Below are 13,119 nucleotides of genomic sequence, written 5' to 3'. Positions count from 1 at the left end.
AACCTCACGGGGTGAGCCGGGCAGAATCAGGCCGAATGCAAAAATGAACACCGCCATGAGTTTCGGGGTGGAATGTAAGGGTTAGGTGTCCTTTTGCATGCTGGATTTGGGACGGCACAAATTTTGGCCCAGAAATCAAAAAATTCCTGACCCCGGGGTTAGGAAAACCTCACAGGATGAGCCGGGCGGAATCAGGCCGAATGCAAAAATGAACACCGCCATGAGATTCGGGGTGGAAGGTAAGGGTTAGGTGTGCTTTTGCATGCTGGATTTGGGACAGCACAAAATTTGGCCCAGAAATCAAAAAATTCCTGACCCCGGGGTCAGGAAAACCTCACGGGGTGAGCCTGGCGGAATCAGGCCGAATGCAAAAATGAACACCGCCATGAGTTTCGGGGTGGAATGTAAGGGTTAGGTGTGCTTTTGCATGCTGGATTTGGTACGGCACAATTTTTGCACAGAAATCAAAAAATTCCTGACCCCGGGGTCAGGAAAACCTCATGGGGTGAGCCGGGCGGAATCAGGCCGAATGCAAAAATGAACACCGCCATGAGTTTCGGGATGGAATATAAGGGTTAGGTGTGCTTTTGCATGCTGGATTTGGGCCGGCACAATTTTTGGCCCAGAAATCAAAAAATTCTTGACCAGGGGTCACGAAAACCTCACGGAGTGAGCCGGGCAGAATCAGGCCGAATGCAAAAATGAACACCGCCATGAGATTCGGGGTGGAATGTAAGGGTTAGGTGTGCTTTTGCATGCAGGATTTGGGACGGCACAATTTTTGGCCCAGAAGTCAAAAAATTCCTGACCGTGGTGTCAGGAAAACCTCACGGGGTGAGCCTGGAGGAATCAGGCCGAATGCAAAAATGAACACCGCCATGAGATTCGGGGTGGAATGTAAGGGTGAGGTCTGCTTTTTCCTGCTCGATTTGGGACGGCACAATTTTTGGCCCAGAAATCAAAAAATTCTTGACCAGGGGTCAGGAAAACCTCACGGAGTGAGGCGGGCAGAATCAGGCCGAATGCAAAAATGAACACCGCCATGAGATTCGGGGTGGAATGTAAGGGTTAGGTGTGCTTTTGCATGCTGGATTTGGGACGGCACAATTTTTGGCCCAGAAATCAAAAAATTCCTGACCCCGGGGTCAGGAAAACCTCACGGGGTGAGCCGGGCGGAATCAGGCCGAATGCAAAAATGAACACCGCCATCAGATTCGGGGTGGAATGTAAGGGTGAGGTGTGCTTTTGCATGTTGGATTTGGGACGGCACAATTTTTGGCCAAGAAATCAAAAAATTCCTGACCCCGGGGTCAGGAAAACCGCACGGGGTGAGCCTGGCGGAATCAGGCCGAATGCAAAAATGAACACCGCCATGAGTTTCGGGGTGGAAGGTAAGGGTTAGGTGTGCTTTTGCATGCTGGATTTGGGACGGCACAATTTTTGGCCCAGAAATCAAAAAATTCCTGACCCCGGGGTCAGGAAAACCTCACGGGGTGAGCCTGGTGGTAATCAGGCGAATGCAAAAATGAGCTCCACCATGAGTTTCGGGGTGGAAGGTAAGGGTTAGGTGTGCTTTTGCATGCTGGATTTGGGACGGCACAATTTTTGGCCCAGAAATCAAAAACTTCCTGACCAGGGGTCAGGAAAAGCTCACGGGGTGAGCCGGGCGGAATCAGGCCGAATGCAAAAATGAACACCGCCATGAGGTTCGGGGTGGAATGTAAGGGTTAAGTGTGCTTTTTCACGCTCGATTTTGGACGGCACAATTTTTGGCCCAGAAATCAAAAAATTCCTGACCCCGGGGTCAGGAAAACCTCACGGGGTGAGCCGGGCAGAATCAGACCGAATGCAAAAAAGAACACCGCCATGAGATTCGGGGTGGAATTTAAGGGTTAGGTTTGCTTTTGCATGCTGGATTTGGGACGGCACAATTTTTGGCCCAGAAATCAAAAAATTCCTGACCCCGGGGTCAGGAAAACCTCACGGGTGAGCCGGGCAGAATCAGGTCCGAATGCAAAAATGAACACCGCCATGAGATTCGGTGTGGAATGTAAGGGTGAGGTGTGCTTTTGCATGTTGGATTTGGGACGGCACAATTTTTGGCCCAGAAATCAAAAACTTCCTGACCAGGGGTCAGGAAAACCTCACGGAGTGAGCCGGGCAGAATGAGGCCGAATGCAAAAATGAACACCGCCATGAGATTCGGGGTGGAATGTAAGGGTTAGGTGTGCTTTTTCATGCTTGATTTTGGACGGCACAATTTTTGGCGCAGAAATCAAAAAATTCCTGACCCCGGGGTCAGGAAAACCTCACGGGGTGAGCCTGGCGGAATCAGGCCGAATGCAAAAATGAACACCGCCATGAGTTTCGGGGTGGAATGTAAGGGTTAGGTGTGCTTTTGCATGGTGGATTTGGTACGGCACAATTTTTTGCATAGAAATCAAAAATTCCTGACCCCTGTGTCAGGAAAAACCTCACGGGGTGAGCCGGGCGGAATCAGGCCGAATGCAAAAATGAACACCGCCATGAGTTTCGGATGGAATATAAGGGTTAGGTGTGCTTTTGCATGCTGGATTTGGGACGGCACAATTTTTGGCCCAGAAATCAAAAAATTCCTGACCCCGGTGTCAGGAAAACCTCACGGGGTGAGCCGGGCGGAATCAGGCCGAATGCAAAAATGAACACCGCCATGAGACTCGGGGTGGAATGTAAGGGTTAGGTGTGCTTTTGCATGCTGGATTTGGGACGGCACAATTTTTGGCCCAGAAATCAAAAAATTCCTGACCCCGGGGTCAGGAAAACCTCACGGGGTGAGCCGGGCGGAATCAGGCCGAATGCAAAAATGAACACCGCCATCAGATTCGGGGTGGAATGTAAGGGTGAGGTGTGCTTTTGCATGTTGGATTTGGGACGGCACAATTTTTGGCCAAGAAATCAAAAAAATTCCTGACCCCGGGGTCAGGAAAACCGCACGGGGTGAGCCTGGCGGAATCAGGCCGAATGCAAAAATGAACACCGCCATGAGTTTCGGGGTGGAAGGTAAGGGTTAGGTGTGCTTTTGCATGCTGGATTTGGGACGGCACAAATTTTTGGCCCAGAAATCAAAAAATTCCTGACCCCGGGGTCAGGAAAACCTCACGGGGTGAGCCTGGCGGAATCAGGCCGAATGCAAAAATGAGCTCCACCATGAGTTTCGGGGTGGAAGGTAAGGGTTAGGTGTGCTTTTGCATGCTGGATTTGGGACGGCACAATTTTTGGCCCAGAAATCAAAAACTTCCTGACCAGGGGTCAGGAAAAGCTCACGGGGTGAGCTGGGCAGAATCAGACCGAATGCAAAAAAGAACACCGCCATGAGATTCGGGGTGGAATTTAAGGGTTAGGTTTGCTTTTGCATGCTGGATTTGGGACGGCACAATTTTTGGCCCAGAAATCAAAAACTTCCTGACCAGGGATCAGGAAAAGCTCACGGGGTGAGCCGGGCGGAATCAGGCCGAATGCAAAAAATGAACACCGCCATGAGTTTCGGGATGGAATGTAAGGGTTAGGTGTGCTTTTGCATGCTGGATTTGGGACGGCACAATTTTTGGCCCAGAAATCAAAAAATTCTTGACCAGGGGTCAGGAAAACCTCACGGAGTGAGCCGGGCAGAATGAGGCCGAATGCAAAAATGAACACCGCCATGAGATTCGGGGTGGAATGTAAGGGTTAGGTGTGCTTTTTCATGCTTGATTTTGGACGGCACAATTTTTGGCGCAGAAATCAAAAAATTCCTGACCCCGGGGTCAGGAAAACCTCACGGGGTGAGCCTGGCGGAATCAGGCCGAATGCAAAAATGAACACCGCCATGAGTTTCGGGGTGGAATGTAAGGGTTAGGTGGCCTTTTGCATGCTGGATTTGGGACGGCAGAAATTTTGGCCCAGAAAATCAAAAAATTCCTGACCCCGGGGTCAGGAAAACCTCACGGGGTGAGCCTGGCGGAATCAGGCCGAATGGAAAAATGAACACCGCCATGAGTTTTGGGGTGGAATTTAAGGGTTAGGTGTGCTTTTGCATGCTGGATTTGGGACGGCACAATTTTTACCCCAGGAATCAAAAAATTCCTGACCCCCGGGTCAGGAAAACCTCACGGGGTGAGCCGGGGCAGAATCAGGCCGAATGCAAAAATGAACACCGCCATGAGTTTCGGGGTGGAATGTAAGGGTTAGGTGTCCTTTTGCATGCTGGATTTGGGACGGCACAATTTTTGGCCCAGAAATCAAAAAATTCCTGACCCCGGGGTCAGGAAAACCTCACGGGGTGAGCCGGGCGGAATCAGGCCGAATGCAAAAATGAACACCGCCATGAGTTTTGGGGTGGAATTTAAGGGTTAGGTGTGCTTTTGCATGCTGGATTTGGGACGGCACAAATTTTGGCCCAGAAATCAAAAATTCCTGACCCCGGGGTCAGGAAAACCTCACGGGTGAGCCTGGCGGAATCAGGCCGAATGCAAAAATGAACACCGCCATGAGTTTTGGGGTGGAATTTAAGGTTAGGTGTGCTTTTGCATGCGGGATTTGGGACGGCACAATTTTTACCCCAGGAATCAAAAAATTCCTGACGCCGGGGTCAGGAAAACCTCACGGGGTGAGCCGGGCAGAATCAGGCCGAATGCAAAAATGAACACCGCCATGAGTTTCGGGGTGGAATGTAAGGGTTAGGTGTCCTTTTGCATGCTGGATTTGGGACGGCACAAATTTTGGCCCAGAAATCAAAAAATTCCTGACCCGGGGTCAGGACAACCTCACGGGGTGAGCCTGGCGGAATCAGGCCGAATGTAAAAATGAACACCGCCATGAGATTCGGGGTGGAATGTAAGGGTTAGGTGTCCTTTTGCATGCTGGATTTGGGACGGCACAAATTTTGGCCCAGAAATCAAAAAATTCCTGACCCCGGGGTCAGGAAAACCTCACGGGGTGAGCCTGGCGGAATCAGGCCGAATGCAAAAATGAACACCGCCATGAGTTTTGGGGTGGAATTTAAGGGGTTAGGTGTGCTTTTGCATGCGGGATTTGGGACGGCACAATTTTTACCCCAGGAATCAAAAAATTCCTGACGCCGGGGTCAGGAAAACCTCACGGGGTGAGCCGGGCAGAATCAGGCCGAATGCAAAAATGAACACCGCCATGAGTTTCGGGGTGGAATGTAAGGGTTAGGTGTCCTTTTGCATGCTGGATTTGGGACGGCACAAATTTTGGCCCAGAAATCAAAAAATTCCTGACCCCGGGGTCAGGAAAACCTCACGGGGTGAGCCTGGCGGAATCAGGTCCGAATGTAAAAATGAACACCGCCATGAGATTCGGGGTGGAATGTAAGGGTTAGGTGTCCTTTTGCATGCTGGATTTGGGACGGCACAATTTTTGCACAGAAATCAAAAAATTCCTGACCCCGGGGTCAGGAAAACCTCACTGGATGAGCCGGGCGGAATCAGGCCGAATGCAAAAATGAACACCGCCATGAGTTTTCGGGGTGGAAGGTAAGGGTTAGGTGTCCTTTTGCATGCTGGATTTGGGACGGCACAAATTTTGGCCCAGAAATCAAAAAATTCCTGACCCCGGGGTCAGGAAAACCTCACGGGGTGAGCCTGGCGGAATCAGGCCGAATGCAAAAATGAACACCGCCATGAGTTTTGGGGTGGAATTTAAGGGTTAGGTGTGCTTTTGCATGCGGGATTTGGGACGGCACAATTTTTACCCCAGGAATCAAAAAATTCCTGACGCCGGGGTCAGGAAAACCTCACGGGGTGAGCCGGGCAGAATCAGGCCGAATGCAAAAATGAACACCGCCATGAGTTTCGGGGTGGAATGTAAGGGTTAGGTGTCCTTTTGCATGCTGGATTTGGGACGGCACAAATTTTGGCCCAGAAATCAAAAAATTCCTGACCCCGGGGTCAGGAAAACCTCACGGGGTGAGCCTGGCGGAATCAGGCCGAATGTAAAAATGAACACCGCCATGAGATTCGGGGTGGAATGTAAGGGTTAGGTGTCCTTTTGCATGCTGGATTTGGGACGGCACAATTTTTGCACAGAAATCAAAAAATTCCTGACCCCGGGGTCAGGAAAACCTCACGGGATGAGCCGGGCGGAATCAGGCCGAATGCAAAAATGAACACCGCCATGAGTTTCGGGGTGGAAGGTAAGGGTTAGGTGTCCTTTTGCATGCTGGATTTGGGACGGCACAAATTTTGGCCCAGAAATCAAAAAATTCCTGACCCCGGGGTCAGGAAAACCTCACGGGGTGAGCCGGGCGGAATCAGGCCGAATGCAAAAATGAACACCGCCATGAGTTTCGGGGTGGAATGTAAGGGTTAGGTGTGCTTTTGCATGCTGGATTTGGAACGGCACAATTTTTGGCCCAGAAATCAAAAAATTCCTGACCCCGGGGTCAGGAAAACCTCACGGGATGAGCCGGGCGGAATCAGGCCGAATGCAAAAATGAACACCGCCATGAGATTCGGGGTGGAAGGTAAGGGTTAGGTGTGCTTTTGCATGCTGGATTTGGGACAGCACAAATTTTGGCCCAGAAATCAAAAAATTCCTGACCCCGGGGACAGGAAAACCTCACGGGGTGAGCCTGGCGGAATCAGGCCGAATGCAAAAATGAACACCGCCATGTGTTTCGGGGTGGAATGTAAGGGTTAGGTGTGCTTTTGCATGCTGGATTTGGTACGGCACAATTTTTGCACAGAAATCAAAAAATTCCTGACCCCGGGGTCAGGAAAACCTCACGGGGTGAGCCGGGCGGAATCAGGCCGAATGCAAAAATGAACACCGCCATGAGTTTCGGGATGGAATATAAGGGTTAGGTGTGCTTTTGCATGCTGGATTTGGGCCGGCACAATTTTTGGCCCAGAAATCAAAAAATTCTTGACCAGGGGTCACGAAAACCTCACGGAGTGAGCCGGGCAGAATCAGGCCGAATGCAAAAATGAACACCGCCATGAGATTCGGGGTGGAATGTAAGGGTGAGGTCTGCTTTTTCCTGCTCGATTTGGGACGGCACAATTTTTGGCCCAGAAATCAAAAAATTCCTGACCCCGGGGTTAGGAAAACCTCTCGGGGTGAGCCGGGCGGAATCAGGCCGAATGCAAAAATGAACACCGCCATGAGATTCGGGGTGGAATGTAAGGGTTAGGTGTCCTTTTGCATGCTGGATTTGGGACGGCACAATTTTTGCACAGAAATCAAAAAATTCCTGACCCCGGGGTCAGGAAAACCTCACGGGATGAGCCGGGCGGAATCAGGCCGAATGCAAAAATGAACACCGCCATGAGTTTCGGGGTGGAAGGTAAGGGTTAGGTGTCCTTTTGCATGCTGGATTTGGGACGGCACAAATTTTGGCCCAGAAATCAAAAAATTCCTGACCCCGGGGTCAGGAAAACCTCACGGGGTGAGCCGGGCGGAATCAGGCCGAATGCAAAAATGAACACCGCCATGAGTTTCGGGGTGGAATGTAAGGGTTAGGTGTGCTTTTGCATGCTGGATTTGGAACGGCACAATTTTTGGCCCAGAAATCAAAAAATTCCTGACCCCGGGGTCAGGAAAACCTCACGGGATGAGCCGGGCGGAATCAGGCCGAATGCAAAAATGAACACCGCCATGAGATTCGGGGTGGAAGGTAAGGGTTAGGTGTGCTTTTGCATGCTGGATTTGGGACAGCACAAATTTTGGCCCAGAAATCAAAAAATTCCTGGCCCCGGGGACAGGAAAACCTCACGGGGTGAGCCTGGCGGAATCAGGCCGAATGCAAAAATGAACACCGCCATGAGTTTCGGGGTGGAATGTAAGGGTTAGGTGTGCTTTTGCATGCTGGATTTGGTACGGCACAATTTTTGCACAGAAATCAAAAAATTCCTGACCCCGGGGTCAGGAAAACCTCACGGGGTGAGCCGGGCGGAATCAGGCCGAATGCAAAAATGAACACCGCCATGAGTTTCGGGATGGAATATAAGGGTTAGGTGTGCTTTTGCATGCTGGATTTGGGCCGGCACAATTTTTGGCCCAGAAATCAAAAAATTCTTGACCAGGGGTCACGAAAACCTCACGGAGTGAGCCGGGCAGAATCAGGCCGAATGCAAAAATGAACACCGCCATGAGATTCGGGGTGGAATGTAAGGGTGAGGTCTGCTTTTTCCTGCTCGATTTGGGACGGCACAATTTTTGGCCCAGAAATCAAAAAATTCCTGACCCCGGGGTTAGGAAAACCTCTCGGGGTGAGCCGGGCGGAATCAGGCCGAATGCAAAAATGAACACCGCCATGAGATTCGGGGTGGAATGTGAGGGTTAGGTGTGCCTTTGCATGCTGGATTTGGGACGGCACAATTTTTGGCCCAGAAATCAAAAAATTCCTGACCCCGGGGTCAGGAAAACCTCACGGGGTGAGCCGGGCGGAATCAGGCCGAATGCAAAAATGAACACCGCCATGAGATTCGGGATGGAATGTAAGGGTGAGGTCTGCTTTTTCCTGCTCGATTTGGGACGGCACAATTTTTGGCCCAGAAATCAAAAAAGTCCTGACCCCGGGGTCAGGAAAACGTCACGGGGTGAGCCGGGCGGAATCAGGCCAAATGCAAAAATGAACACCGCCATGAGATTCGGGGTGGAATGTAAGGGTTAGGTGTGCTTTTGTATGCAGGATTTGGGACGGCACAATTTTTGGCCCAGAAGTCAAAAAATTCCTGACCGTGGTGTCAGGAAAACCTCACGGGGTGAGCCTGGAGGAATCAGGCCGAATGCAAAAATGAACACCGCCATGAGATTCGGGGTGGAATGTAAGGGTGAGGTCTGCTTTTTCCTGCTCGATTTGGGATGGCACAATTTTTGGCCCAGAAATCAAAAAATTCTTGACCAGGGGTCAGGAAAACCTCACGGAGTGAGGCGGGCAGAATCAGGCCGAATGCAAAAATGAACACCGCCATGAGATTCGGGGTGGAATGTAAGGGTTAGGTGTGCTTTTGCATGCTGGATTTGGGACGGCACAATTTTTGGCCCAGAAATCAAAAAATTCCTGACCCCGGGGTCAGGAAAACCTCACGGGGTGAGCCGGGCGGAATCAGGCCGAATGCAAAAATGAACACCGCCATCAGATTCGGGGTGGAATGTAAGGGTGAGGTGTGCTTTTGCATGTTGGATTTGGGACGGCACAATTTTTGGCCAAGAAATCAAAAAATTCCTGACCCCGGGGTCAGGAAAACCGCACGGGGTGAGCCTGGCGGAATCAGGCCGAATGCAAAAATGAACACCGCCATGAGTTTCGGGGTGGAAGGTAAGGGTTAGGTGTGCTTTTGCATGCTGGATTTGGGACGGCACAATTTTTGGCGCAGAAATCAAAAAATTCCTGACCCCGGGGTCAGGAAAACCTCACGGGGTGAGCCTGGCGGAATCAGGCCGAATGCAAAAATGAGCTCCACCATGAGTTTCGGGGTGGAAGGTAAGGGTTAGGTGTGCTTTTGCATGCTGGATTTGGGACGGCACAATTTTTGGCCCAGAAATCAAAAACTTCCTGACCAGGGGTCAGGAAAAGCTCACGGGGTGAGCCGGGCGGAATCAGGCCGAATGCAAAAATGAACACCGCCATGAGGTTCGGGGTGGAATGTAAGGGTTAAGTGTGCTTTTTCACGCTCGATTTTGGACGGCACAATTTTTGGCCCAGAAATCAAAAAATTCCTGACCCCGGGGTCAGGAAAACCTCACGGGGTGAGCCGGGCAGAATCAGACCGAATGCAAAAAAGAACACCGCCATGAGATTCGGGGTGGAATTTAAGGTTAGGTTTGCTTTTGCATGCTGGATTTGGGACGGCACAATTTTTGGCCCAGAAATCAAAAAATTCCTGACCCCGGGGTCAGGAAAACCTCACGGGGTGAGCCGGGCAGAATCAGGCCGAATGCAAAAATGAACACCGCCATGAGATTCGGTGTGGAATGTAAGGGTGAGGTGTGCTTTTGCATTCTGGATTTGGGACGGCACAATTTTTGGCCCAGAAATCAAAAACTTCCTGACCAGGGATCAGGAAAAGCTCACGGGGTGAGCCGGGCGGAATCAGGCCGAATGCAAAAATGAACACCGCCATGAGTTTCGGGATGGAATGTAAGGGTTAGGTGTGCTTTTGCATGCTGGATTTGGGACGGCACAATTTTTGGCCCAGAAATCAAAAAATTCTTGACCAGGGGTCAGGAAAACCTCACGGAGTGAGCCGGGCAGAATCAGGCCGAATGCAAAAATGAACACCGCCATGAGATTCGGGGTGGAATGTAAGGGTTAGGTGTGCTTTTTCGTGCTTGATTTTGGACGGCACAATTTTTGGCGCAGAAATCAAAAAATTCCTGACCCCGGGGTCAGGAAAACCTCACGGGGTGAGCCTGGCGGAATCAGGCCGAATGCAAAAATGAACACCGCCATGAGTTTCGGGGTGGAATGTAAGGGTTAGGTGTGCTTTTGCATGGTGGATTTGGTACGGCACAATTTTTTGCATAGAAATCAAAAAATTCCTGACCCCGGTGTCAGGAAAACCTCACGGGGTGAGCCGGGTGGAATCAGGCCGAATGCAAAAATGAACACCGCCATGAGTTTCGGGATGGAATATAAGGGTTAGGTGTGCTTTTGCATGCTGGATTTGGGACGGCACAATTTTTGGCCCAGAAATCAAAAAATTCCTGACCCCGGTGTCCGGAAAACCTCACGGGGTGAGCCGGGCGGAATCAGGCCGAATGCAAAAATGAACACCGCCATGAGACTCGGGGTGGAATGTAAGGGTTAGGTGTGCTTTTGCATGCTGGATTTGGACGGCACAAATTTTGGCCCAGAAATCAAAAAATTCCTGACCCCGGGGTCAGGAAAACCTCACGGGGTGAGCCGGGCGGAATCAGGCCGAATGCAAAAATGAACACCGCCATGAGTTTCGGGGTGGAATGTAAGGGTTAGGTGGCCTTTTGCATGCTGGATTTGGGACGGCAGAAATTTTGGCCCAGAAATCAAAAAATTCCTGACCCCGGGGTCAGGAAAACCTCACGGGGTGAGCCTGGCGGAATCAGGCCGAATGGAAAAATGAACACCGCCATGAGTTTTGGGGTGGAATTTAAGGGTTAGGTGTGCTTTTGCATGCTGGATTTGGGACGGCACAATTTTTACCCCAGGAATCAAAAAATTCCTGACCCCCGGGTCAGGAAAACCTCACGGGGTGAGCCGGGCAGAATCAGGCCGAATGCAAAAATGAACACCGCCATGAGTTTCGGGGTGGAATGTAAGGGTTAGGTGTCCTTTTGCATGCTGGATTTGGGACGGCACAATTTTTGGCCCAGAAATCAAAAAATTCCTGACCCCGGGGTCAGGAAAACCTCACGGGGTGAGCCGGGCGGAATCAGGCCGAATGCAAAAATGAACACCGCCATGAGTTTCGGGATGGAATGTAAGTGTTAGGTGTGCTTTTGCATGCTGGATTTGGGACGGCACAATTTTTGGCCCAGAAATCAAAAAATTCTTGACCAGGGGTCAGGAAAACCTCACGAAGGAGCCGGGCAGAATCAGGCCGAATGCAAAAATGAACACCGCCATGAGATTCGGGGTGGAATGTAAGGGTTAGGTGTGCTTTTTCATGCTTGATTTTGGACGGCACAATTTTTGGCGCAGAAATCAAAAAATTCCTGACCCCGGGGTCAGGAAAACCTCACGGGGTGAGACTGGCGGAATCAGGCCGAATGCAGAAATGAACACCGCCATGAGTTTCGGGGTGGAATGTAAGGGTTAGGTGTCCTTTTGCATGCTGGATTTGGGACGGCACAAATTTTGGCCCAGAAATCAAAAAATTCCTGACCCCGGGGTCAGGAAAACCTCACGGGGTGAGCCTGGCGGAATCAGGCCGAATGCAAAAATGAACACCGCCATGAGTTTCGGGGTGGAATGTAAGGGTTAGGTGGCCTTTTGCATGCTGGATTTGGGACGGCAGAAATTTTGGCCCAGAAATCAAAAAATTCCTGACCCCGGGGTCAGGAAAACCTCACGGGGTGAGCCGGGCAGAATCAGGCCGAATGCAAAAATGAACACCGCCATGAGTTTTGGGGTGGAATGTAAGGGTTAGGTGTCCTTTTGCATGCTGGATTTGGGACGGCACAATTTTTGGCCCAGAAATCAAAAAATTCCTGACCCCGGGGTCAGGAAAACCTCACGGGGTGAGCCGGGCGGAATCAGGCCGAATGCAAAAATGAACACCGCCATGAGATTCGGGGTGGAATGTAAGGGTTAGGTATGCTTTTGCATGCTGGATTTGGGACGGCACAATTTTTGGCCCAGAAATCAAAAAATTCCTGACCCCGGGGTCAGGAAAACCTCACGGGGTGAGCCTGGCGGAATCAGGCCGAATGGAAAAATGAACACCGCCATGAGTTTTGGGGTGGAATTTAAGGGTTAGGTGTGCTTTTGCATGCTGGATTTGGGACGGCACAAATTTTGGCCCAGAAATCAAAAAATTCCTGACCCCGGGGTCAGGAAAACCTCACGGGGTGAGCCTGGCGGAATCAGGCCGAATGGAAAAATGAACACCGCCATGAGTTTTGGGGTGGAATTTAAGGGTTAGGTGTGCTTTTGCATGCGGGATTTGGGACGGCACAATTTTTACCCCAGGAATCAAAAAATTCCTGACGCCGGGGTCAGGAAAACCTCACGGGGTGAGCCGGGCAGAATCAGGCCGAATGCAAAAATGAACACCGCCATGAGTTTCGGGGTGGAATGTAAGGGTTAGGTGTCCTTTTGCATGCTGGATTTGGGACGGCACAAATTTTGGCCCAGAAATCAAAAAATTCCTGACCCCGGGGTCAGGAAAACCTCACGGGATGAGCCGGGCGGAATCAGGCCGAATGCAAAAATGAACACCGCCATGAGATTCGGGGTGGAAGGTAAGGGTTAGGTGTGCTTTTGCATGCTGGATTTGGGACGGCACAAATTTTGGCCCAGAAATCAAAAAATTCCTGACCCCGGGGTCAGGAAAACCTCACGGGGTGAGCCTGGCGGAATCAGGCCGAATGGAAAAATGAACACCGCCATGAGTTTTGGGGTGGAATTTAAGGGTTAGGTGTGCTTTTGCATGCGGG

This window comes from Candoia aspera, chromosome 11 (assembly GCF_035149785.1).
Source record: "Candoia aspera isolate rCanAsp1 chromosome 11, rCanAsp1.hap2, whole genome shotgun sequence".
Classification (NCBI taxonomy): Eukaryota; Metazoa; Chordata; class Lepidosauria; order Squamata; family Boidae; genus Candoia; species Candoia aspera.
The sequence above is the reverse complement of the archived record's forward strand: the minus strand, read 5'-3'. Positions refer to the sequence as shown.